The sequence below is a fragment of the Protopterus annectens genome, chromosome 8.part0 (assembly GCF_019279795.1).
Source record: "Protopterus annectens isolate FY-2018-M chromosome 8.part0, PAN1.0, whole genome shotgun sequence".
Taxonomy (NCBI): Eukaryota; Metazoa; Chordata; order Ceratodontiformes; family Protopteridae; genus Protopterus; species Protopterus annectens.
Window position 1 is genome coordinate 428,512,588 of NC_056741.1, and position 25,243 is coordinate 428,537,830.

At 40.0% G+C, this 25,243-nt stretch overlaps 1 protein-coding gene across 4 annotated transcripts in view; it reads left to right on the forward strand.

The window, feature by feature from the left end:
- Positions 1-25,243, forward strand: part of CELF3 (CUGBP Elav-like family member 3) — a 1,127,909-nt gene that overhangs the window by 1,023,130 nt on the left and 79,536 nt on the right. The window lies entirely within an intron of this gene.

Sequence of the window (25,243 nt, forward strand, 5' to 3'; positions counted from 1 at the left end):
AACCTCATCTCTTGTCATGGGTCCATATTGCTTCTGTGAAAGTTTAGAGATATGTCATTATACTTTTAAAAATAGAAGAAATATCTTATAACTGATACTGCAAAACATATGCAGGTCGATATCTGTTAATTTTTATGTAATCTGTACAAGTAGTCAAATTAAGTTAAATTCAAGTCTGAAATATGATATTCAGGAATATTATTTTTATCCATGCAGAAATGTTTTTATCCTGCAAGAAATCTCATTTGTTAAAACATGCAAAGATACTGAATATCGGTTTATTTCCAGAAAGAGTTTTTCAAATGTTCTGCTTTTACCATTTTACTTTTATTCAGGAAAGAACAGCGGTACAGCAGTTTGGCTAACCTGTGATATTTACTTCTTTCTCAAATGGTTAGAGTGATCTAATGACAAACCAGAAAATGTCATGGCATAATTCAGTATGAGCTGTCATTCATTTGTTCATTGATGTCAGTGTTCTTAATGATAAATATCTTGCAGAAATATACATTGTTAGTAATGTTGGGTGCCTGACCTACTTAATTTTAGTAAATAGTGCAGTGACACAGTGGCTAGCATTACTGTCTCAGAGTGCTTGATTTTCCAGTTCATTTTCTGGTTGTGATACCTTCTTTGTGTAGTCTGCATATCCTGCTTGTCTATGTGGCCTTTTGCTGGGTGCTGGGTTTTGGTGTTCACTTCTTTTTCTGTCTTTCAATAACCCCAAAACATGTTGTAGGTGAATTGGTGATCCTTCATATTATCTGTAGATGTACATGATGTATGTGTCCTGCACTTGACTGCCATTCTATCCAGGATTTTTGAACTTGGATATAGTACATCTCTAGAGAAGAGAAAGAACTCTGTTTAGGAATAACCACATTACCTCCTTTACTGACCTCTCTTTCATTATGTTTACAAAACACTGACTAGAGAAAAGTACAATAACTATTTTATGCTGAGCTTTTAACTCAGTCTCACATAAATTATTTGAATCAGAGCTATGCAAATTTAAAGTAGATGCTAACACAGTACATTTATTCAACAGTAATCTTCTGAACACATTCGGGTTAAAAATTGGTTCTCTGTCACATCTTCTCTTTTTAGAAGGTTAAATCTCTGTCACATGAAAGCATTTTTAGTAGTGTATTGCACTGTTCTTAAAGAAACCCAATAAAAAAAAAAACAGATGCATTCAGTCTGCAAAATTTGAAACATAAAGTAACCTGAGCACATTAGTAAAAGCTTCACACAAAACTGTAAACATAAAATCAGTGGAAAAAAAACAAACTAAAATTACCCCAAACACTGGCTTTCTTCTCTGTAATCGCACTACTAAGAAAGCATTATCTGTGGGCTGGTGACCACTCCCCACACCTCTCCAACATATAGGGCTTCACCCCTACACTCTCCAAACTTATATGTGCCTTCTCTGAGACTATACCAACACCTAGGGAAGGAATATCAAACATTTCCTGTTTTCATAGACAGATGTTCAACCATTCAAGGTCAACTATTGTTTTTGCGATTGATGTTGGCTGCATGTTTAACTAGTACACCACTTTGTGCTACTGTACTTTTTAATTTCTCCGATTGCTAATCATCCTGATCTCTGTGTTGTATGTTATGCATATGACTTATCAAATACCAAAAGTGATTCTTTTGCCTCAAAGACCCAATGATAGGAAAAAAGAATTAAGTTTTAATGAAGTTCAGACAAATTGTGAATTCTGCACTGGAGCTGAAAGTACAACTGAATGATGGGGCTCTCCCTACCCCGAAATACACCAAAAACATTATTCAAAACTTTATTGAATGTAATTTTCTCCAGGTTATTCGCCATCTAATACCTTCTAGTAAACTTCATTTGACTGGCTAACTTACACCTCTAAGAACTGTCCATGGCATAAGTAATCACCTTACTGTCAAACATAGAACTGCTCTTGGTGAAAACATACTATCACACTGGTTTAGTACTGCTTTTCTATAAATGCCTCCACTTCTACCAGAAATAGCTGTAGGATTTGGTCCTTAGTATACTATGTATGGTATTTAATTCTATATTCTCAAGAATTTGAATATTATTACACCTCTTGTATTGCTGTATCTCTCCCACTTATATAATATTCTTTCATCATCAGCATCTGTGACAGTGGTGTACTTCTACTGCTCTGTCATTTTCAGACTTGAGTTACACTACTGTTCTGTGTCACACTATGCCACAGCAGCCACTTGCAGTACCAGGAATCTCATTCTTCCTGTTCTCTTAGGTTAAAGAGGGCCAGGGTTAATGTCACAGTGACTAATGTTAGCAAGTTTCACAAGATTCAAATATTACTGATTTTGTTTATTTATTACTGCATCTGTATTTTAGCTCACACTTGGGTTATGGCTAAACATGTTCCAAGGGGATCATTTTTCTTACCTGGGAACTAAGTCAATAAGTATATATATATTTTTTCTTCTGTTACTGCACCTATGATTTAGAAGCATTAATTATTTCTGGTTTATCCTTCATTATAAGTTTTTTTGGGGTGTCTCACTATCAACATGAAGAAACCATGAAAGCTGTACACCTCAGGATAAGATTCATGGGTACACTGCTTTAGAGAAGAAAGGATCTATTCTGAAAGTCAGTCAAATGGGCAAATGCCTTTGATATACTACCCAGCTAAGGTATCGACCATCTTAGCTTCCATTCACAAAACTTTAATTTGGATGCATTGCACTCACTAGAGAGCTACTAGGCTGGCTGGAATGTGTCTAGGAGACATTTAAGTTACAGACTATAAACAATAGGTGCTATATCCTTAAAATGTTTTGGGGACCCTAAATGTAGGATAGTAGTGTTATATTCTTCAACTGTACTTTCATGAGTAGCTTTGTGATTTATTTTTGGATATCACTAGGTTCTTGTACTGATATTTCTATATACAGACTATTGCCATAGCTGTGCTGATTGTTTCAAGTTTCTTAGATGTATGTATTCAGATGAATTAATTTAAAATGCAGGCCATAGCTGCACACCTTACATGGCATTTTGAATGCATTTGCATATGTGTGCTGGCAGTTATGCAGCATGCTGTTTTCCTTTTCCCTAGTGTTAAGCCTTGGCACACTGCATTTCTAACCCTTCCTCGATTCCCCTCTCACAGCCAGTAAAGTAACATATGTTTATTTTGCCTGTCTAGTGGGCTTCAGCCTTCATACTCTTTTATAGCATAGTATTCCTGCCAGCCTACAATACTCTGATTTTATTAATTTGTTAGCTGTTTAAACTGAGTTGGCACAAGCCTCTTTTCATGGTTGATCTGGGAGTACTTTCTGGTCAAGCAACTGGCTTAGTGTCACATGATATGTAAGTAGAATCAGGGAATCAGACCCTGGACTAGATAATGAAGCTTGTTAGCAACTCAAAGTTTAACTCTCTGTGCTAAACTTTCAGACTGTTCTTTGCCATTCACTGTTTCTCCATTTTCCTGATCTGGATTAGTAAGATAAATAAAATATTAATCTGATTATGTCAATTTTCATTCTGTCCTCAACTTATAGGTCCAGATCTAAGGTTAGCGCTTTCGTGCAGGTCAGTGCCTGCACTTCTTCAGACAAAAAACACATTGACAAAATCAGTTAAATACCTTCCCAACAAATAACCACACCTACCAGGAATCACATGAGCAATTAAACAATTAAATACAATCAAATACATTAACCCATTAGTAAACACAAAAAATGTTCTATTTAAAAATCCGTTTAAAAACTGGTATGAGTGGTGAAGTAGTAGCAGGAATTTCACTAAAACCAAGCCTAAAATCCATTATAAATGTATGCATGTCCTAAAAAAAAAGTAATGGTTAAAAACATGCCCTACCAAAATAATAAATATAGTGTTACACACATTTATATGAGTATGTTTAAAAATGTGTAACCCCTATGATAGACCAATGAAAGCACATAAAAATTTATACATAAATAAATATACACGCAAATAACAAAAGGACTCATCTCATTAAACTCCTTAGTTTTAAAATGCAGGCAGTGGAGCACACATCATTGATGCCCAGATATCTAAAGGCATCACATCAGAGTTGCCATAAAAACTCACACCTTTCCAAACATAGTGGGATAGGGCCACACCTAATGGATCCATTAACCTGCTCTATAACCCTGAAATCGAATGAGTGATCTGGGTGGTTAGTTATGTGTTTTGCAAGTGCGTTCTCCACTTTTTTATTTTTGATGGCATAAATGTGTTTATACAGCCTGTCCCTAAGTCTTCTATCCATCTTACCAATATAGAAGAGATATAGTTTACACTTGGCTAAATAAACTATACATCTGGAATTACAATTGAACCTTCCAGTAGATGAAAAATTGTGATTCCTAACCGTAAAGGAGCAACCAGTGTTGATAAACCTGCAATAGGGGGCAAGCCTCACACCAAAACATCCCCTTTACCCTTGAGTTAGTTGCCTTTTTACTTTCTAATACAGACTTCAAATTTTGTCCCCTTTTAAAAATGACTACTGGTTTTGTGGGAAGGCTATCCCTCACATTCACAACTGCTTTGATTAAATCCCAGTTCTTAAATAAAATACGTTTCAAAAGGTGGACTTTGTTGCTAAAAGGGGTAATAAAGGATGAAGGAAAGTCAGTGTTGGAATCCATATGTGAATTGGTAGCTTGATCACCAATATCATTGGTCATCATCACCTGTTCCATACGGAAATCATTTAAAATTGCTTTGTAAAAACCAATAGATATTTTAAGAGTTACTTCATCAAATATATCATCAAGTAAAACCTGTGGGTAACCACGCTTGAGAAACATATCCCTCAAGAGATGGCATTCGGCTAAGACTTCCTCGAAATCAGAAACCATTCTAGCTGCTCGGACAAGTTGTCCTTTAACAACTAATTTTTGCTGGTATCCTGGATGGTAGCTGGAAAAGTGTAAGAAAGAGCTGGAGTAGGTTCCTTTCCTAAAAATAGCAGCTACATAACAATGTCTAGTATGGTTCTTGGTCAAATGTATATCTAAATAAGAAATACTCTCCCCTTGAAAATCACTGGTAAATATAAGGAATTCCATGGTATTATTCATATAATCCAACAGTTGTCTAAAAAACATCTTGTTACCTTTAAAGATGATAAAAATATCATCCAGGTACCGGGTATAAAAATAAATGTACTCAGAAAAAGGATTATTATTCAACAAACATTCCTTCTACCAGAAAACTATCACAAGATTAGAAAAGCTGGCACCACACGGTGATCCCATAGCTACCCCTTTGTTTGCACATAATAAGAATCTTTGAATAGAAAGAAATTGTTCATAAGAATTAGGTCTAGGAATTTCTGGACCAAGTATAATTCATCATTATCAATGCCTTTACTGACCAGTAACTGACTGATCCAGTCTATGCACAGGTCATGTGGGATCACCGTGTATATATCTTTTACATCCACAGTTACAAAATTACAATCCTCCATAAATACCATCTCATTCACATTAGCTAAAAAGGACCAAGAGTCTTTGCATACCTGAGGTCCGTTCACCAAAAAGCATTGAAGTATGCTATTGACAAACTTAGCCATAGGTTAGGTAATGGAGTTACACCCATTGACTATCGGACGCAAGGGGGGGGTCATATAAGTCTTTATGTATCTTGGAGATTCTGAAAATGACAGGAATCTGAGGTGCTGGTACAGTAAGAAAGTTAAAGATATCAAGGGAAATGCGTGCTTAAATAAGTCATTTAGGAAACCCCTGATTTTTCTATATGCTCCATGCAGTTCATTCAGAGAGATGAGTTTATAATGAGCAGTGTCCAAAAGTAAAGACATTTGTTCTCTATACATATTATTATCAAAAATGACAATTGTCATTTTTGATAATATGTATAGAGAAAAATTGAAGCATGGAGTTTAATGAGATGAGTCATATTTGTGTGTATATTTATTTATGTATAAACTTTTTGTGTGTTTCCATTGGCCTATAATAGGGCTTACACATTTTAAATATACTCATATAAATGTGTGTAACACTATATTTATTACTTTGATGTAGCATGTTTTCAACCATTACTTGTTTTAGGACATGCATACATTTATAATAGATTTTAGGCTTGGTTTTAGTGAAATTCCTGTTAATACTTCACCATTCATACCAGTTTTTAAATGGATTTTTAAATAGAACATTTTTTGTGTTTAATCATTGGTTAATTTATTTGATTGTATTTAATTGCTCATGTGATTCTTGGTAGGTGTGGTTATTTGTAGGGAGAAGGTATTTAACTGATTTTGTCAATGTGTTTTTTTGTCTGAAGAAGTGCAGGCTCTGACCTGCAAAAAAGCGCTAACCTTACTTTATTAAACTACAGTGTCATTACTTTTGCTATTGCTTGGAGTGTACTTTGTCCTTTGCTTTTCTTGTTTTTCCTCAGTTTGTCTATTTTTTTTTAGTTTGTATGGGTCTACATCTGATCGCTGGGATCTGATTTGGTCATTGCAAAAGCTTGTGGCAACCAGAAAACTCTTGAGCTACACCCTTACCCACAGTGTACCAACCCCAAGTACCTCGGATCTCGTTTGCCACTTCCAGCAAAAGACATGGTGCTACGGTGCTTTTCAGCAATTCTTAAATATTAAGATATGTTGAATTTTTTTCTCTTTAAAACTCTGTTTTCTCCTATTCTCACTCTAATTACTATTTAAACTTACCCTATTGTCTAAAGCTTTCTCTATTTTCCCTTGTTGTACTTGTGCACTTCTCCCATACTATAGTTAGTACTATCTCCCTTCCTTACACTTTACAGTGTATTTTCTCTCTTAATACCGTCATTTGTACTCTTTCGTCCTTTTCTTTTTCCTAAAAATAATAATAATAATAATCTTTATATATATATATATATATATATATATATATATATATATAAATAAAATACTTTATTTGGAATGATTGTGGCAGAGAAACAGTCTGGTTTCAGAAAATGTACCAAATGTGGTCACAAAATACCACTTTCAGATACACATTCTTTGTGTTTATTGTTTAGGACCCCACCACCTCCAGAAGGACTGCTCCATTTGTCACTCCTTCAACCCTAGAGGTCTGGTGGAATGAAAGAATAAATTAATTCTCAAAGAGTTACTTCCTTTCTTTTTTTCTGAGGCCTTATCAGGAGCCTCCCCTGAGAAAACAAAAGAGACTATTTCTCCTAGTACTTTGTCAGCTTCTACTAAATCATCTGGGAAATCAAAGAAAAGACCTCTTTTGGATCCAACTGACTCATCAGATCCTAAACATAAAGTTACAAAATTGTCGCATCCAGCTTCACACTCGGATCTAAGACACCTGACTAAGGAGCTATTGGATCCGACTTCACAATCAGATCTGAAGCTTAAGAGACCTAGGCACTTATTGGATCAAACTTTTCCAGATCTGATGCCAAAAATGTTGGATCCCATTGTTCAGTCTACGCCACTTCCAAGGACCAGATACTCTCCCTCAGTGGATCCTGGGTTCATCCATCCAGGGTTCCTTCTCCCTTTTTGCAGAGACCTAGGTCTCCTTTCATTGTGTCCACTTGCTCTTCCAGGAGCCTTACAAAAGAAGATGTGGACAGGTTAGTGAGAAGGATTCTCTTGGCACAGAGCATGCCAAATGTCCCATCAGCTCCTACCTATTTGGATCAGGAGATCCAACCTTCCACTACTCCCCTGATGCAAGTTCCTCCTCTGAATCCACTTGGGGATACTGGATCTGAATCATCTGGGCCCATCTGCTTCGGATCCAAGAATATATTTATCCTCAGATGCAAAGCTTGTTCTGAGCTGTTTGGTTACATCAGATCCAGAGAGTTGTTGGAGCTGGAGCTGCCCTGTTGGGTCCAGGGTGTTACAGTCTACTCCAAAGTTCTTAGAGCTGTCTCTGCACCTTGGGGCATTGCATGGGTTAGTTCAGTTCTGACTTCGGCCTTGAATGAGTTCTCCTCAGAACAGGGTGGGTCTTTGGTCCAGAGGCTTGCCCTTGCAGACCTGGGGACCTGTTCCTTTCTGGGGAGATCTGCCTTTGAGGTAATGGAAAGAACCTTGTCTGCATCCTCAACAAAGACGTGTCCCTTCTACTCAGATCCTCAGTCTGCAGGCTTGCCATCTCTTCACTTAGAGTCTCATCTATCCTCTCCACAGGGACAGCCAATACTGAAACCCCAGGCTTCCCAGCAGGTTGTTCCCACCTCTTCTGATACCTCCCCAGAGCATCCCACTGAGGAGGTCCCTAAGAAGGGAATGTGCAAGAGGAAGTACTTAGACTTCCATGAGGAGTCAATCACAGAAGGTACAGACTCTGATGAAGGTAAATGGTCCCCATGGTCATCTTCTGAGGATGTCCAGTTTGGAGACTTCCTTGAAACCTGAAACAGAGAGGTGGCTTGAAATCCAGCAACCCTTCATCTGAGAAGTCTGTGCTCATAGAGGCATTCAGTACTGGCCTGTCTACCTCCTGGGTGACTCTGCCCGTGAAGACCTCATAGATTTGATCTCTCAGCGGTCATGTAACACCTCGGATGAAATTGAACCAATCCCGTGGAGACCAGACAAAATTTTAACAGTACCACAAGATAGTTTTGGACAAAAAGGGTGCCTGTTGATGCCATGATTGTGGCAGCAGCCACTAAAAAGGAACTATCCAAAGAGAGTTCCATTGTCCATCCTCCGAACAAGGAGTCTCAGATGACGGATAGGTTTGAGAAGCATTTCTGTGTTTCAGTGACTTTTGCCTTAAGGTCTGTGAATAATTTGGCACATTTCACCAGGTTACAGAGAGACCTAGTTAAGGAACTCTCTGATACACTTTCAAGATCCATTTCTGATGAGGTACAGGTAGGTTCCGGAGTTTCCATAAGGAGGCACACCTGGATGCCCTTGTGATTTTGTGGAAAAACCCTGTCTGCCCTGGATGTACATTTTTCCATGCCTCAAAGATCCTTCTCCAGGAATCAAAGAGGTACTGAAAAAATATGGTTCAAAACATCCCAGGGTCCTTTCCAGGACACACCTGGAGGAGGTTCCCCAAGGGTAAGGGGGGACTTCAATGGTAGACACCACCCTCATGGCAGAGTTGGCCTGCAAAACAAAGGGTCCAAAGATTCATTTTTCAACAGACCCTTCCAGCGCTCCTGAAAGGAGGCATGATTGTCCCGCTCGGGAGGCAATCAGGGGTCGATTATCCCTGCATCTGAGAACCTGGCTAGAGATAACAAAAGATACATGGGTGCAAAGAATCATTTCCAGAGGTTATATAATACCCTTTTTCCTTTCTCCTCCAACCTCAAAAAAATCTCTGATGTTCCAACCCAGTCAGCAGGAATAAGTAGCACTTCAAATACAAAAGCTGCTAGAAAAAAAGAGTAATCCAAGAGGTCCCACTAGACAAGATAGAATCCAGAACTTACTTAAGATTCTTTTTAGTGCTAAAAAAAACAGGGGACTGGAGACCAGTCTTGGATCTCATCAACTTGAACAAATCAAGTTTGACGAACCAAGTTTGGTTTCGGATGGTCATGGTTCAGTCCATTCTCCCATTTCTGGGAAAGGACAACTGAATGTGCTTGATAGACCTTCAGGATGTGTACTACTATCACATAAAGATGAACAGGTGGTCCATAAGGTATTTACGCTTCGGGCTGAGAGCCAGTCATTACCATTTCAAAATTCTCCCCTTTGGTCTCACCACAGCCCCCAGGGTGTTCACCAAATGTATGGCAATAATAGCAATTCACTTGAGACTGCAACACTTCCAGGTGTTTCCATATCTAGATCAGTTCATAACCACCCCAACCAGGCATCAAGTAATAGAGGCAAGAAATCAGGTTTTTCAGATATGCTTCTTTCTAGGGATAGCCACAAACTATGAAAAGTCTCATTTGGAACCTATTCAAAAGTTGGAGTTTATAGGAGCATTGTTCAACACAAAGTTAATGATAGCTTCAATGCCTCCTCTAAGAATTCAAACATTAAGAGCACAGGTCAGAAAAATAATCTGCAGCACCAAAGTTTCTCCCTGCTTGGTTCTTTAAGCCCTAGGATCGATGGCAGTGGCAATAATTAGAAGTACCATTAGCCAGGTTTTATATGAGACTTCTACCATGGTTGCTAGCCAGGCAATAGTAAATACTTTCTATGTCAACCCTGATCTGTGTTACTCAGATTTGCAAGAGAGATCTCAAGTGGTGGATTCAATTAGAACAGGTTCTGCAAGACTGTCTGTGCTGTCCCCCTCTGCCTAAGGCCATATTGACCATGGACGCTTGCCCGTTAGGGTAGGGGGCATTACCTGGGGAAGACAGTCCAAGGGCCTTGGTCTCCTGAAGAGGCCAATTTGCATATCAATGTCCAAGAGATGAGAGCGGTACTTTTAGTGCTGCAGGCCTTTCAAGAAGTTCTCCTTGTGGGGATAACTGCACTTCAAATGGACTTGTCAGTAGTTTGGTACATCAGCAAGCAAGAAGGGACTAAATCTTACCCCATGTGTCGAGAAGCATGCAGAGTGTGGCAATGGACGATCTCATCAAACCGCTTTCTTATTACAATGCTCATTCTGGGGAAGTCCAGTGTGACAGCAGACAAGCTGAGCAGGGGCATTATTCTACCTCATGAATGGTCTCTCAACAAAAATGTGGTGGATATGATTTTTCATCAGTGGGGCTAGTCTTGCTGTGATCTTTTTCTCCCCTAAACAATAAGTGCAGCAGCTACTTTGCCCTGATCCCCCCACAGGTTGAGTCACTGAGGGATGGTCTACTTCAGTATTGGGGCCCCCAGTCTTCTTTATGCCTACCCACCAATCCCGCTAATTTCCAAGTTTCTGCATAAAGCTGCCCTGTAGAAAAGCAAAGTTATCCTTTTTGCACCTATTTTGCCCTTGACAGATTTGGTTCCCCTTCATTTGGCCTCACTTACTCCACAAACCGTGAATTCTGGATCTGACTCCAGACCTCCTGTCTCATCCAACATGCATGATTCATCCCAGACGTACTGAAACTCAGGCTGACTGCCTGGCTTCTCGAATTCCATTAATAGCCAGACAACCTATGCTGTCCTCTCCTGGCCATCGGATACTTTTATCTTCACATAAACCATCAACACACAAATTCTATTCCAGTAAGATTTGCTTATTGGGCCCACAAAAATAACATCAATCACTTTTCAGCCCTTTAGCATAGTATCCTTGAATTCTTAGCCATGCTTTTTAAAGATGGAGCTAGCTCATACACAGTAAAGGTCCAGCTAGCAGCAATCTCAAATTTTGACATAGGATTTGATGGTGTTTCTGTTGCCTGTCGTATACTATGCAAAACCTTTTTGCAAGGTACTCTTCTTCTGAGGTCTCCTTTTAGAGACCCTACTCCCCCATGGGATCTTAATCTGGTTCTGCAGCACATTACTCAACCCCCCTTTGAACCAGTAGCTAAATGTGACCTCAAGTATCTTTCTTGGAAAACAATAACTGCAGCACTCTCCTCACACAAGTTTTCACTAATCTCAGGACTCACCCTTCTTGCCAAAAGCACATGGCTTTATAAACTCCCCTAAAAATGACCGGATCTAGTATAAAGTCAAATGCCTTCTTAGTCTCAAGGACAATGCCTGGCATACTTGGAAAAACAAGCCATCCTCCACCTCCAGACATCATTATACTAAGCTAAGTTATCAGATGACATAAGTTACTTTATGAAAAAGCATCAGTCATCATTTATCAACTCACCTAAAAAATTCTCGGCAGAAGTCAACCAACTGATAGGCCATACTAATCCATTTACCACCCACTTGTCCTCATATCACGTCCATTGATTTCATCCATTTCATGACACTTCCCATCCCTGATTCCATTAATAGCTCTTCCTGTCCCTTTAACCTCCCACCTCCCATCTGTATTTCCACTTTCCATTTCAAGGCAATTGAGTTTAAAAACATTGTGCCACTACTTAAAGAACTAAAAATGGACTCACCTGCTGTGCCTAGCAATCCTCTCCCATGGTTCTTATTACTATGTAAAGACTTCATAGTCTCTCCCTTCTTCACAATTGTAATCTCTGCCTAACTCAAAACATCATGCCTGATATCTAGAAAACAGCCATTGTTTAACCCCTCCCTAAAAGACTAACCTATCCCACACTGCTGACTTTTGTCCCATCTCCATTCTTTCTATATTTGGTAAAATCCTTGAAAAATTAGTTTACAATCAAGTCATCCATTACATATCACAATGTTATCTACTATTCTCATCACAGCATGGTTATTGGGCTGGTAGGAGCACTTCTACAGCACACTGGTCACTTACTGATAATATTCTCCTGACTATGGACAAAGACCTTCTCACTGAAGCTATCTTTACTGACCTCACCAGAGCTTTCGATCTGACTGACCATAACATTCTTTTAGATCACTTAGCTGATACTGGAAATATCCCAGATACAGCTTCTTAGTTTAGTAATCATCTTTTCACTTGGTACTTCATACTGCAGCTTCAAAACACTCTTGGAAGGCTTTTTTGCTGAGATGCTAAGGATTTTATTAAACTTTGATACTTGTGGACCTGTGGCTTTTTTGTTGTTTTTTACTTTAGTGCTTTTGTGTTTCAGTGGTATTTCAGTTTCAAAGCACCCTCTCTCCTTCTACTCCTCTCTTAAAGGGCTCCCTCAAGGCTCCATCCTGGATGCCCTATTTTCCATTTTCATTAATAAATTACCACTTACCTCTCTCACCTCTTTCTCCTACTTTAAACTGGTGACATGGTCTTATTTCACATAAATCTGATTGCCTCTGCTATAGAACTACTACTACAAGCTGGCCTCCGTTCTCTTATCAAGTGGCTTAAAAAAAATTCTGAAAGCTTCCAAAAGTAAAACAATGCTTTTTGGTACCTCACCTAAATAGAAGAATAACTCTTAATCACTTCTTAACCATGATCATCTTGACAACCCCATTGATTAAGTCATCTCCTTCAGTTACCTTGGTATGTGGCTTGACCCCACACTGAATTTTCACCTTCACATAAAACAAATATGGAAGAGAATAAATTCCCTTCTATTTTGGTCCTATAAAATTTCTCCCTTTCTCTCCATACCAACCTGGAATGCCATAGGCAAAGGCATTCTACCAGCACAGCTTGAATATGGACTTCCAATGGTCACAGCAGCATCTAAGAAAAATTCCCACACCATCCAAACTGTAAGCAACTCTATCTGCCATTTCATTACTATCTCCCCACAAAATGAGCATCATTGTATCGCACTTAATAAAGCCAAATGGCTGCCTGTCCATCCTCGGCCCCAAACGCTAGGAATCCCTACCTACTAATCTCAAATACATCACCTTGTACCCCTCATTATGTGCTTCAGAATCATCTCAAGTCTGAATCAGTTTGTAAATATTTCCCTCTGGACACATCACCTAAGTCCCCACTCTTCCCTGCATTAGTCAGGCACCTTTGTCTCCCATTATTTCCGTACACTAATATGTGACATATCTACCACGTAGTATATATATATATATATATATGTATAGTTAATTTCTGTCTGCTCTTACCTTACTTTTGCTGTCTTTTACACTTTGTGCTCTATAGCTTCACTATTTCGCTCTCTTCTTCTTCCTCCCTCCCCTCCTTACTCTAATCTTTCTTTCCTGTTGTACCTTATAGTGTGTGCTTTATCATTACCGTTACCAGTTCATTGCTATCTTCACATAACATTTTGTTTGTATTTATACTTCTTGTGAACTTGCTTGTCTCTTGTCATTTGTATTTGTCCAGGCTAAGACTGAAACATGTTTATTTGGATCAGTCCTCTATCCCAGTTACCACAATGAATAAATAAATACAGTTAAGAAAGTGCAGATTTTGTGACAGTAGAATATTAAGAAGATTGGTAATGTGGTGTCGCAGTCCCTCCTGGTCTCCTTTATAGCAACTAAATATTAACTCAGATAATCCTATGATGCTAATAAAAGGAAACATGGACCTGGCAGACCAGTGGTTCATTCTGTCCAGGACCTCAGAACAAGTACATGATACCTGTTTATGTAAGAGCATGGTCCATGGTAAGCACAGTAATATAAGGCAAGCTACTCATGCACTTTGGGGTGACAATGATCAACTATATATTTGGATAGGTGCTAATACCGTGTACGTCTAGGAGATTTAATTCAGATAAGAAATAAGAACAAAAAGGGGGTCCTTAATAGCCAAGGCTTACTTTAAATATAATGTAATATAATATAGCTCAGAAAAGTAGGAAGGTGGTAAGCTAGTAATGAAATTCAATTTTCTTTTTTCTGTAAAGGAAATCGGGCATAAATCTACTAGCTGTGACCATCCAGATTGCTGGGATACAGTGTTTGCTTTCTTGAAAATGAGTACAGAGTAGTTAGGGGTGACTGTGTATGTGTGTATGAGACAGAGAGAGAGTGAGTATGCATCTCTATAGGTGTGCGTGTGGCATTTGACCAAAGCACTTTTCATTGTGACAAGAATTTGTCTGTCTTACGCCACATGCATCCATAAAGTTGCTCTTTAAAACATACCTCAAACATATTCTTTATGTGCTTTTTGTATGAGAGTGACATTTCAACTTAGTAACTCCTGTAATGACAACCATCTATAATAATTTAACCAGATTTGTATTTCAGGTATAGTATTTCCAGATGTTTTATGAAGAGTTTGCTAGCAGAAGACATGAAGAGGTTTATCTAGTTAAGATATGTGCTTTTATTTTCATGCGTGTCCCTGAAGGTTACCTCATTAAGAGGCAATGTTAGCATGGCACATGCACAATTATAATTTGAAAATATACAATATTATACTATATATTACAATATACAATTATATAATTATGCAATTAATAGAGGCTTGCCACTAAGTTTCATAATCTTCTCAGTGTAACTGGATAAAAGACTCGCTTCTAGGCTCCACCTAGAGCAACATTCCAAGACATAGCTTATGCACTTAGTCACTTAAAAAATTACAGGAGACATAATTTTTCATCTTTTTATTTTTCTTAATTGTTTAATTTATTTTATTATTTTAAATATGTTAACCAGGGCAGAGTACTGATCCCACTGGATCTATTTCAGTGACTGCCTTTAATCGTAATTAATGTAGGTGTGCAGTCTTAAATACAGACACTTGTTTTTCTTTTCCCCTGTGGAAATCACACAACACATTATCATCATTAGCTATTGGGGGCAGGAGTGTGACCACGTTATCCAGCTGTACTAAGAATGAAATAGATCCTACTGATGATATTTTGCAACATTAAATACAAAGGTCTTCTGTCTCTGAATAAACAATAACATTTATTATTTATTTTATTTATTTCCAGTTTGATGACTGGGGAAGTCCACTGGGCCAAGCAGACCCCATTTTCAGTGGAGGCCCAGGGAGAAAAGATCCAAAGGAAGTTATCAGAATATAACATAAGTACAGTACGGAATATACAGTATACAAAAGCATAAATATACAATTTAAAATATAAATGCAAAATCAGGGAGTATACATTTAAAAAACACAAATGTTAAAATATAGATAAAGTCAAAAGTAATACAGAGAATATAATTAAAAGTACAAGTCATAAAGTGTTTACACATTTTAGTGTTTGTTCTAACAATCATGTTAATGATCAGAGGTGATAGTAGATGAAATTGTAGGGAGGTTTGAAAGAGGTATAAAAGAAAAGCAGTTTTTAATTAATGATAAGACAAAGGCAAGGATTCACAAAGCCTCCGTGTAAGAGTTATAACTCTTACACGGAGGCTGCAGTTAAATGGAGTGATGTCAGCATGCTCTGCATATTCATGAGTGCATGCTGAATCACACCTAAGTCTAACACGGTCCGTGTAAGACAGTAGGGGGCGTATCCGTAAGCTGAGCCCTGCAAGCGGACACGCGCCCAGAAGTGTAAAAGTGCCCAAAGTAAACACCCACAACAGAGTCCATGGAAATGTGAATAAACACAACACAACACATGCCCCCACAGACTATGAACATAAAATATATAAAGGAACATGTTATATATTTTTTTAAATTGTAAAGATGTTTAAAAGTGAGTGCGCTCGTTTGCGCAGGTGTGCTCGTAGCGCAGCTACAGTTAGCAGTCAGTGGGAAAGCATATAAGAACTAAATATGCAAAATAAGCCAGGAAGCAATAGCGTAGCGGTAGAGATGTTGGCTGAAGAGCAGGCATTCATGGTTCGAGCCCCCACAACACCATTTTTTTTTTCAAAATAAGCAGGAAACAAGTCCCTGACAAATATGTACACATAAAACCACAATTTATGTAAAATGTAATGAAATAGCCCATTTATATTGAAGACATGTGAGGTAACAAAAGAAGAAAAAATGCCAGATGTGCTCATAGCTGAGCTACAGTTTAACAGAGTGAGTGCATCTGCCCGTAGATGAGCAGTGGTTTAACTGGTGCAAAATGAGTGCCCGTAGCTGAGCAGTGGTTTAACATGCTAAATCTATGTGCCCCTACCTGAGCTGAGTGTAATATGCGTGCTGATAGCCAAATGAGGCTTAAACCAGTGTACCCCATTTGCGCGGAGCTGCGCACAGCGCAAACAAGCTAACCGACGGGCAACGTTGAGCAAGCCGTATCAAAGCTGCCTTTACACAGACACACCCCTCAGCATGTACAGACAGTCATGAAAAATAAAAAGCAGTGGCCAGGTTCGAACCCAGGATACTATTTACCATAGTCAAGGTACCAAACCACTAATCCATGACAGCAGTACCTAAAAATGCAATAATAGCTAATATATAGGAATGAATACAAACTGGAGCATGACAATGCAGGTTTACTGAAGTTGATACAATTCCAAAATGGCCAATCACAGATATGTGCGGGAAAAACGGACTATATAAGCCCCATAGGCGGGAATACACTGCATAAACGATTGTAGAACTGACCTGCAGGCAGAATGACAGGAATAGGAGAGGGTAGTTGCTTTTGAGCACAGAGGTGGGGTGTTGAGGAGTCCAGGTACATGGTCTGGCTCCTAGTCAATAATCATGAGGCCCAGCTCATGCAGGGCCAGGTCTTCTGGGAAGCATACAGGGCCGAGGCGTGGGACTGGTTGGCTCATGATCTCACCAGTGCCACAGGGATTCCAAGGACTGGGGTGCAGGTCCGTCACCACCATGCGGACCTGAAGAGACGCAAGCAGGACCAACTGAACCTCTGGATCCAGGAGGCCCGGCAAATGCCCAACGCCCCACTACTGTGTAAGTAACATTTAATTATGTATGTAAGAAATTAAACTAGCTGATATTATGGAGATGTGTATTCCAATATTACTTCATTTATATTACAGCTGCAGGTGTCCGTTCTGTGAACCGCAGAGCCTATGGCGATAGGCTGGTGCGGTTGCACCACCAGGCAGGTCAGTAATCCACTACCAGTAACTGTAAAGAAATATAAAAGTATGACAGTCAGCAAAAGAGTGCAGTGTAGTCAGTAAGGAATAAAATCTGCAAGTAACAGTGTGAAAGTGTATGCAAGTATTGCTTGATTACAAAAGTGTGTTTCAGCCTGTAAGTTAAATCGAAAAATTAAACTGTCTGACATATATTCTGAAATAAAAATGCCCTACCTGTAAGAAAATAGTACACAACCTGCAGCAGGCTGAAAAGTATAGCTGCAGAAGATGATGAAATCACATGTGTGAAATATATCCCTGTGGAAATACTGAAACATGACAGAAGTGAGACTGCTGGAAAGGATTGTAATAACTACAGGTAAAACGTGTCAATAAAGCCTAGAAGTAAGTACCATCCTGAATAGTAAAATGAAAGCAAGTGAGAGAGTGTGAGGAAAGTGTCATGAATCCAGCAATACAGTAGTAATTACCCCTGAATAAAGTATACTGCAGTCAAGACAGAATGAAATGCATGTGAGATTCAAAACCAAACAGCAAAATCTGTTCAAAGTGTTGCTGCATCTGGAATGTGTGTCCCAAAATCTGGATATGTTGCTCTCAGTCTGCAATATGCAGATAGTATGATTGTCTGATATACCAAACATCCACACTTGTCTACAGCTATATAAAGCAAATATAGCAGGATGATGTAGCTGAACAAAGCTAGATATGAATGTGTATGAAGAACCATAAAATGTATATTGATGTTGCAGTAATAGTCCTATCACCAAGTTGAAATAGTTATCATATAGGAAACTGTAGTTAGAACAGTAGAGTGTATATAACTGTAGCTATTAGAAATGTACAGCATATGTATTGTTATTCGAAGGTGTTAATATTACTTTCTTTACCCCACCCTATAACCACATATAACCCATTCCATGTGAAAATGGTATGTGCAATCACAATTAACACCCCTGGACGTTTGTCCTGTTGGGTCATATATATTTGCATGTCCGTTGATGCATCTGCCCTGTTCATACATCCACACCTGATGGCCTGTTGCCATCAATTAACCCTGCATGTTTTGGACTGTGTATTTCTGTTCAAATTATGCATGTGTTATGCACGCTGTTCAATGGTGTGAATATCTGGGTATTTGGTTAATGGGAATACTAATGCATGCTTTTACAACTAATTGTGAATGGTATTATATGTCACTAACCCAAACTGTCATGACATAATGCAAAACATAGGACAACAGGGAAGGCGGGTTCCAGCGGACCCACCTCTCCCACCTCAGCTGGCGAGTGCACCTGGCACTAGTGCCGAGTCCGGACCTTCCTCCGGTGGCCCTGTGCCACCTGCGGGTGGAAGCGCTGCAGGGGATGGGGCTCGCCCCCCCCCTCTGCAAGTGTGGCCAGAGGAGAACCACCACTCACCCTCCATAGCATCCGGACTGTGGTGCTTAGGGAGATTCGGGACTCTGTTCTCGAGCCCCTACGCCAGCTCGAGGCACGGGTGGTGCAACTAACTGGCATGCCTGTTGCCCCGCCTACACAGCCCCCAGCACAGCCCCATCCTGGGCAGTGAAGGAACAGTGGCAACTGCCTATGGGTGGGGATATCTGTTCCACTGTTGCCATCTGTGGGCTCATGGGCTCTGGATATCCAAACCTCCATCCCCGTCAATTGTGTAAACCCCCCACACGTGTCATACACGCCCCTGTATGCGTCTTGTTTGTCTTGTCTGTTTACCTACCCAACCTGCCTCCCCAGCTGTACCGACTTCCTTCACCTGACATACCACTCTCACCTGAAAAAAAAAAAAAAAAAAGGGCACTCTGTACCTACAAAAAAATTACGCCCCATACATAGCTGCCCATTCCGCACACATGTCTGCTGGACATGGAACCTATCAATTACAATTGGCTGTACAACAAGTATTATTGTTGTCCTGACATCTCTCAGGGGTGGAAGGTTTCAAATGTCACACCAAATTACATACATATGCACAGCTGTTGCTGATGAAGAAATGGGCATCTATGGGCCTTACCTACATCCCTCCTGCACATCCCAAGCTTGTTTCCCTACTGTCTTACCCTCTTTGTGACCCCTTTTTCACCACTTTCCTGTCTCCCCATTTTCTTTTCTTTCAAAGAAAATAGCGCGGGTGTGCGCAAGAGTAAGCACATTTAAGCGGTTGTAAGCGGGTGTGCGCTTGTGTGCGTGGAGCTAAACGCCAGTGCGCATGCGTGAGCTCCACGCAAACCAGTGCTAACCCAGCTACAACTGCTTAAAAGTGCCTTAGTCACTTTAATTGACAGGTCTTGTAGTCAGTTCAGAAGCAAAATAAAATCCCACTGGCAGTCCCGAACCCAGGCCCTTGGAAACAGTAGTCTGCATGACTTACCACTAAGCCATGACTCTTATACAAGAACATTGTGCTAAAATAAATATATTATGTAATAGTAGGAATTAATGTAAAGGGAATATAGATGTGTAGTACACAAAGCATGCCATTTAGAATTACTATCAAAACTAGTGGATTTCCATAATAGTAGTGTGTGAACAGAAACAGCCATGCTAGTTGGTAGCTAGCAGGTAATAATGTCACTATAGCACCTTGCAAGCCACACATATACTCACAGCAGGATAATCCCTGCCCATACCCCACAACCTCTTACAGGAGCACATCTGGACCAAGTAATAAAATATGTGGAGCAAAGGCCCAAAACAAGGGACACATTACAAATAATGTTACAACAAATGCAGACAGTTCAGAGAGTAACAGGGTCTGTATTTTGTGGGATGTTTGGAAGGGTATGAAGTCTGAAACTTGAATGTTTGTCACCATATTCTGACTTGAACCCAGAGTGATTTGCCAGAAAAAGGTGTGCATGAGATATTGACCAAAATATGAGACAGAAATGTGGACAACCTGCAAATATCTGTACACATGACAGGTCTGACACCACCATATTTGAATAGTTAAGAGCCTAGACATAGCAACAGTGAATGACTTACAGGGATGCCCCACAGACTCCATGTGAAATGTACAAACAGTAGGCAGAAGGGTGTAACACATGCAATGGTAACTATGGAATCCTGAAAGTATTCACCACTTGCATGGCAGAAAAAGTGTAGTAATACATATGCTCATGCTTACCCACAGTCACAACTGCAGCATACCAGACATTTTAATGGGTGTACCCCACTGATATGTACCATTCTATGAGGCAGATAACAAATGAACCTGAAAGTCTCTGGGGCCTGCTCAGCAGCATACTCAAATACCCTAATAGATGTCAATGCCCACACCATGGCCAGACCACACTGCATGCTGTAACACCCTAGCAGATATAGCAAGCATTCCAAGGTGTGAATGTACATGGAAAATAGGAAAGCTACAGCAGCACACTACAGTCAGGACACCTAGCAGGCATACAAGTAGTGACTGTAAAGGGCAAATATTGAAGCCTTAGCAACAAAGTGCAAGCAAAAGTGAAAGGAAAGCACACACACACATTAACAGTAGTAGTAGTTGTAGGTGTCAGTGTACATACACAGTTAGTACAGGAAACTGGAGAAATGACTGGAGGAATGTTAATCTACAACACACCTGGAAATATGATAGTAAAGTACACAAGTAGAACCAGAGCGGAATGGCAGTCTAGAATGCAAAGTCCATTATGAGAGAGATACTAACCTTTACACTCACAAAACATTGTCCACAGCATAACAGCATGGTCCCTGCCCTTAAAATCTGAAAGGGCTATGCCTATCTCACATACCTTTTTATAGCACTGTTCTGACATCACAGTGAGAACTGCAATCAGTACACAACTGGCTGCATGCAATTAGCAAATGCTGGCTAATAATTGGTGCAGAGGCCATCACATGGGCATATGCAGATACCTACAAAAGTATGCTGTACTCCCAGTCTACACATGCAATACTTTCATTGCACCCTGAGAAGGACATGAGAGACAGACAGACAGAGAGAGAGAGAGAGACAGAGAAAATTGCAATTAAGCTGACACAAACAAATTGTTCAGCAATAGCCACCTGAAAGCTGACAACTGGGAAGTGGAGCAGCAGGACAGAGAACCAGATGGCAACACAAGCAGCTGTGACAAACACAGGTAATGTAAAGTAATACTATAAAGGTCTACATACTGTGAACCCTCCATATGTGTCATTGGTCTGTATCCATATGTATATGAAGATGTGTAAAGGGCAGGGGACATACAGCAACTATCAGTGAAGGCTGTACATACATTTGTATGTGAGAGCATCTATGTGCACATATCAATGTTGGTTGATTGTAGGTTGTAGTGCCATGTACAAAGTAGGTTTCACAGTTATGTATGTTTAGCAGTATGTTAGTGTGTGTATACAGTATGGTAGACAAATATGTTGATATACCTGTCTATCATATGGATACGTATGTATGTCAACATATGTATGTATATATATATATATATATATATATATATATATATATATATATATATATATATATATATGACATGCATATATGTATACATACATGGAGAGAGAGATGTAGGAATACATAGACAGATATAGATAGAATATTGTACAAACATATATATGTAATGCACACATACAGATATAGATATATGTAGATACATATACATAGACAGACTGATATGACTATCTACAGGTATGACTGTATATGACGACCTTCAACACACCCTGTCCCACCACCTCTGTCACTCTCACCCCCTCTGTGTCCCCCCCTCTCCACATCTATAGCAGAATATGTACATCAGTGTATATATGTGTATATGTATACTGACACACACACACACATATATATATATATATATATATATATATATATATATATATATATATATATATACATACAGATATATTTATATACATATATATATATATATATGTATATATATATATATATATATGTATAGATAGAGAGAGAGAGAGAGATGTTTATAAATTCTGAGTGAGGCACATGTGTACAGATGTATTGCAACAGGTACCTGGTGACAAAGGCATGGAGTGAACACCAGTGTCAAAACAGGAGTACCATACCACATTCCAAATCACCTACACCAGTAACCACCAGATATGTGATTGGCTGCCCACCACTGCATGTGTCAGGGGCGAGCAGGGTCATAAATGTGTACAATAGTGGCCCCAATGATATTCACAGTGACCACTATCCCTGGAATACCTGCACATGGTATGTGTCAATGAACATGGTGTGTCAGCTATGGACATGTAGGTCGGTGTACCCCTCCACACCACATAATGGATGCCATGGTATGGACCTCACATGACAGCTACAGATATGGAGAAGGACACAGTGATATGTACAACACTGTGCCAATGCACTCAAACACATTACCAATGCACAGTGACTGACAACACCACAGAGTACACATATACTACCCACATAGAGGTTACCACTCCCGGATTTACATATGTAAGTCACACCCATGACAGATGTCCAACAACTATAGTAACACCTCACACCATCCACAACCTAAATGACTGCTGTGTGTCATCCGTGCCACTGCAATAGAGTGCAAATGTGGAGGTAAAAGTTCCTACCCACAGATAAGACATACCCTGCAATAAACCACACAGTGTTAAGAAGCAAGACTCCCCATGAGTACATGTCACACATACCCCTGCTGAATGTTAGTCAGATAGGTAATATGCCATATGAGTCACCCTGTGTAACTGTGTGACAGCAGCAGGTACCATCACACCACATGTCTCACAATGGTCAGGGTAGCAGAACAGTATGCTGCTGTAGTCCCCGGGGGCAATAGGATATTGTATAGTATTGTATTGTAATGTAATGTATTGTGTTGTATTGTATTGGTATGTTGAGGTGCCTCCTTCGTGGAGTGGAACCACTGCTGCTGTGCTCCAGTGTACAGGTACATATCCTGTAGTCAGGCTAGTGTTACATAGCACTTCTATATGTGTGTTTAGCTCCTGTCAGAGTTTATGTAGCATGCAACTGGGGATACCATCAGGTCCCATTCATGTTGTGTATTCTGCTGTCCTGAGGGTGGCTCTCACCTGGACATCTGTGATGACAGGGAGGTTACAGTCAGCTGGGATAACTATGTCTTATTTTGGGGGAGAGGCGGGGGACACCTGCACTGAACCTGTCTGCCACAATGTTGTCAATATCTGTGGTGTCAGTGAAATATTTGTTGTTGTGTACTAACTATGGGCATAGAGGATGGATCCTGACCAGGTTGCTAACATAACTGAAGAAGGCCTTCTGGTTATCTGTAGTGTCCCTCTTGATTTCCCTCTCAAAGTTGCCCATGGATGTTTGTATGATGGAAAATAGATCCTTACTAGTGCTGCTCAGACATGCCCTCCCTTTATGAAATTATGCTGTGTCTTGCAGTAGCTTCCATCTTCTGTAATACAATCTGTCTATGGCTGGGGTCCACCAGACAGGATGCTGTCCCTTTGTGGAGAGTGTCTTGGTCATATATGGGATTGCATGATCCATGCATTCTCAGAGATATCTGTAAAAAGCAATTGTGTAGGGGTCAGCATTGTGGGTTGTATCTGCCACTGGCAGAGTGGGTTGAAATGATACCATGTCACTGTTACAAAGTGTAAAGTTTGCATCTGTAATGTTATTCATTATAGTCGTTTGTGCTGGTGGTGGAGGTGGGATATGTATATCCAGGGCAATCAGTGTGTGGTCATCTCACAGCAGTTGATGATGTAGGCCATACAGTACCTAGATACAAACCCGTAGAGTGAGGAGGTGCTCTTGACCTGAATCAGTGTTCTGACTGCTGGTGTTTGGTAGTATGTCGTATGGAGTGTGCCAGGTACTGTTGCACAGTTGATGGCTGAGCACTGATACCTGGCCATTTACATGTGTATCCACCAATAGACAGACAGATGCTATATATGTGAGATATGTTGTATCATAGCAGTTGAGTAGCATGTGTAGTACGTGTGCCAAATTCTGCTGACATATATTGCTGATATCAGGTTATTTTCTTTCTCAGGTACATGGCCCACCCGCGGAATCCCACTTACTCGACAGCTGAGGATGAGGAGATACACCAGAGCCTGGTGTGGGATTATGCAATACTCTTTTCCCGCACCAGCCAGAATCAGCAGGAGAGGGCTGCACTGTGGCAAGACCTTGTCCGTCGGGTAAATGACATAGACAAGCATAATAGGACATATGAGCAGGTACGACATCACTGTAGTGATTTAATCAGACATGTCCATCAGCGTGCGTCGGATATCCACAGGCAACAGGTCACCACAGGTGGTGGGGTGGCTACACATCCCCCACTCACCAGACTGGAGGGACTACTCATGAGTGTAGTGGCTCCAGTCCGCCAGCAACAATAACAGCAGCAGACATGCATTATGATGGAGGCTGGAGCCATGCAGCAGCAAGACAGTGAGCGTGCAGGTAATATGCCATATGTATAGTTGACTGTTGTGTACACTGGTAGTTAATGCATGTGTGAGGTGTGTCCTTGGTTTGTAGCTGTCACCATAGTATTTAATGTGCAAGTGTGATATCCTCAATATTAGCAGCTGACCTGTGAAAGGCAACTGTTGTACTACTGACCTGTATCATACTCAGTAACAATGGCACAGTTGTGCCCACTGACATTAGTTTCTTCACGTCTGCAGGTCACTCTGGTATAACAGCAATGCAGCCTATCCATGCTGGTGAGTGTGTATTAACAATTCCTGTAATAGGTTTGATAGTAATAGTACTATTTGGCTCACTTAGTAGTGCTCTTTGTATGCATGTAGGTGTGTCTGTGT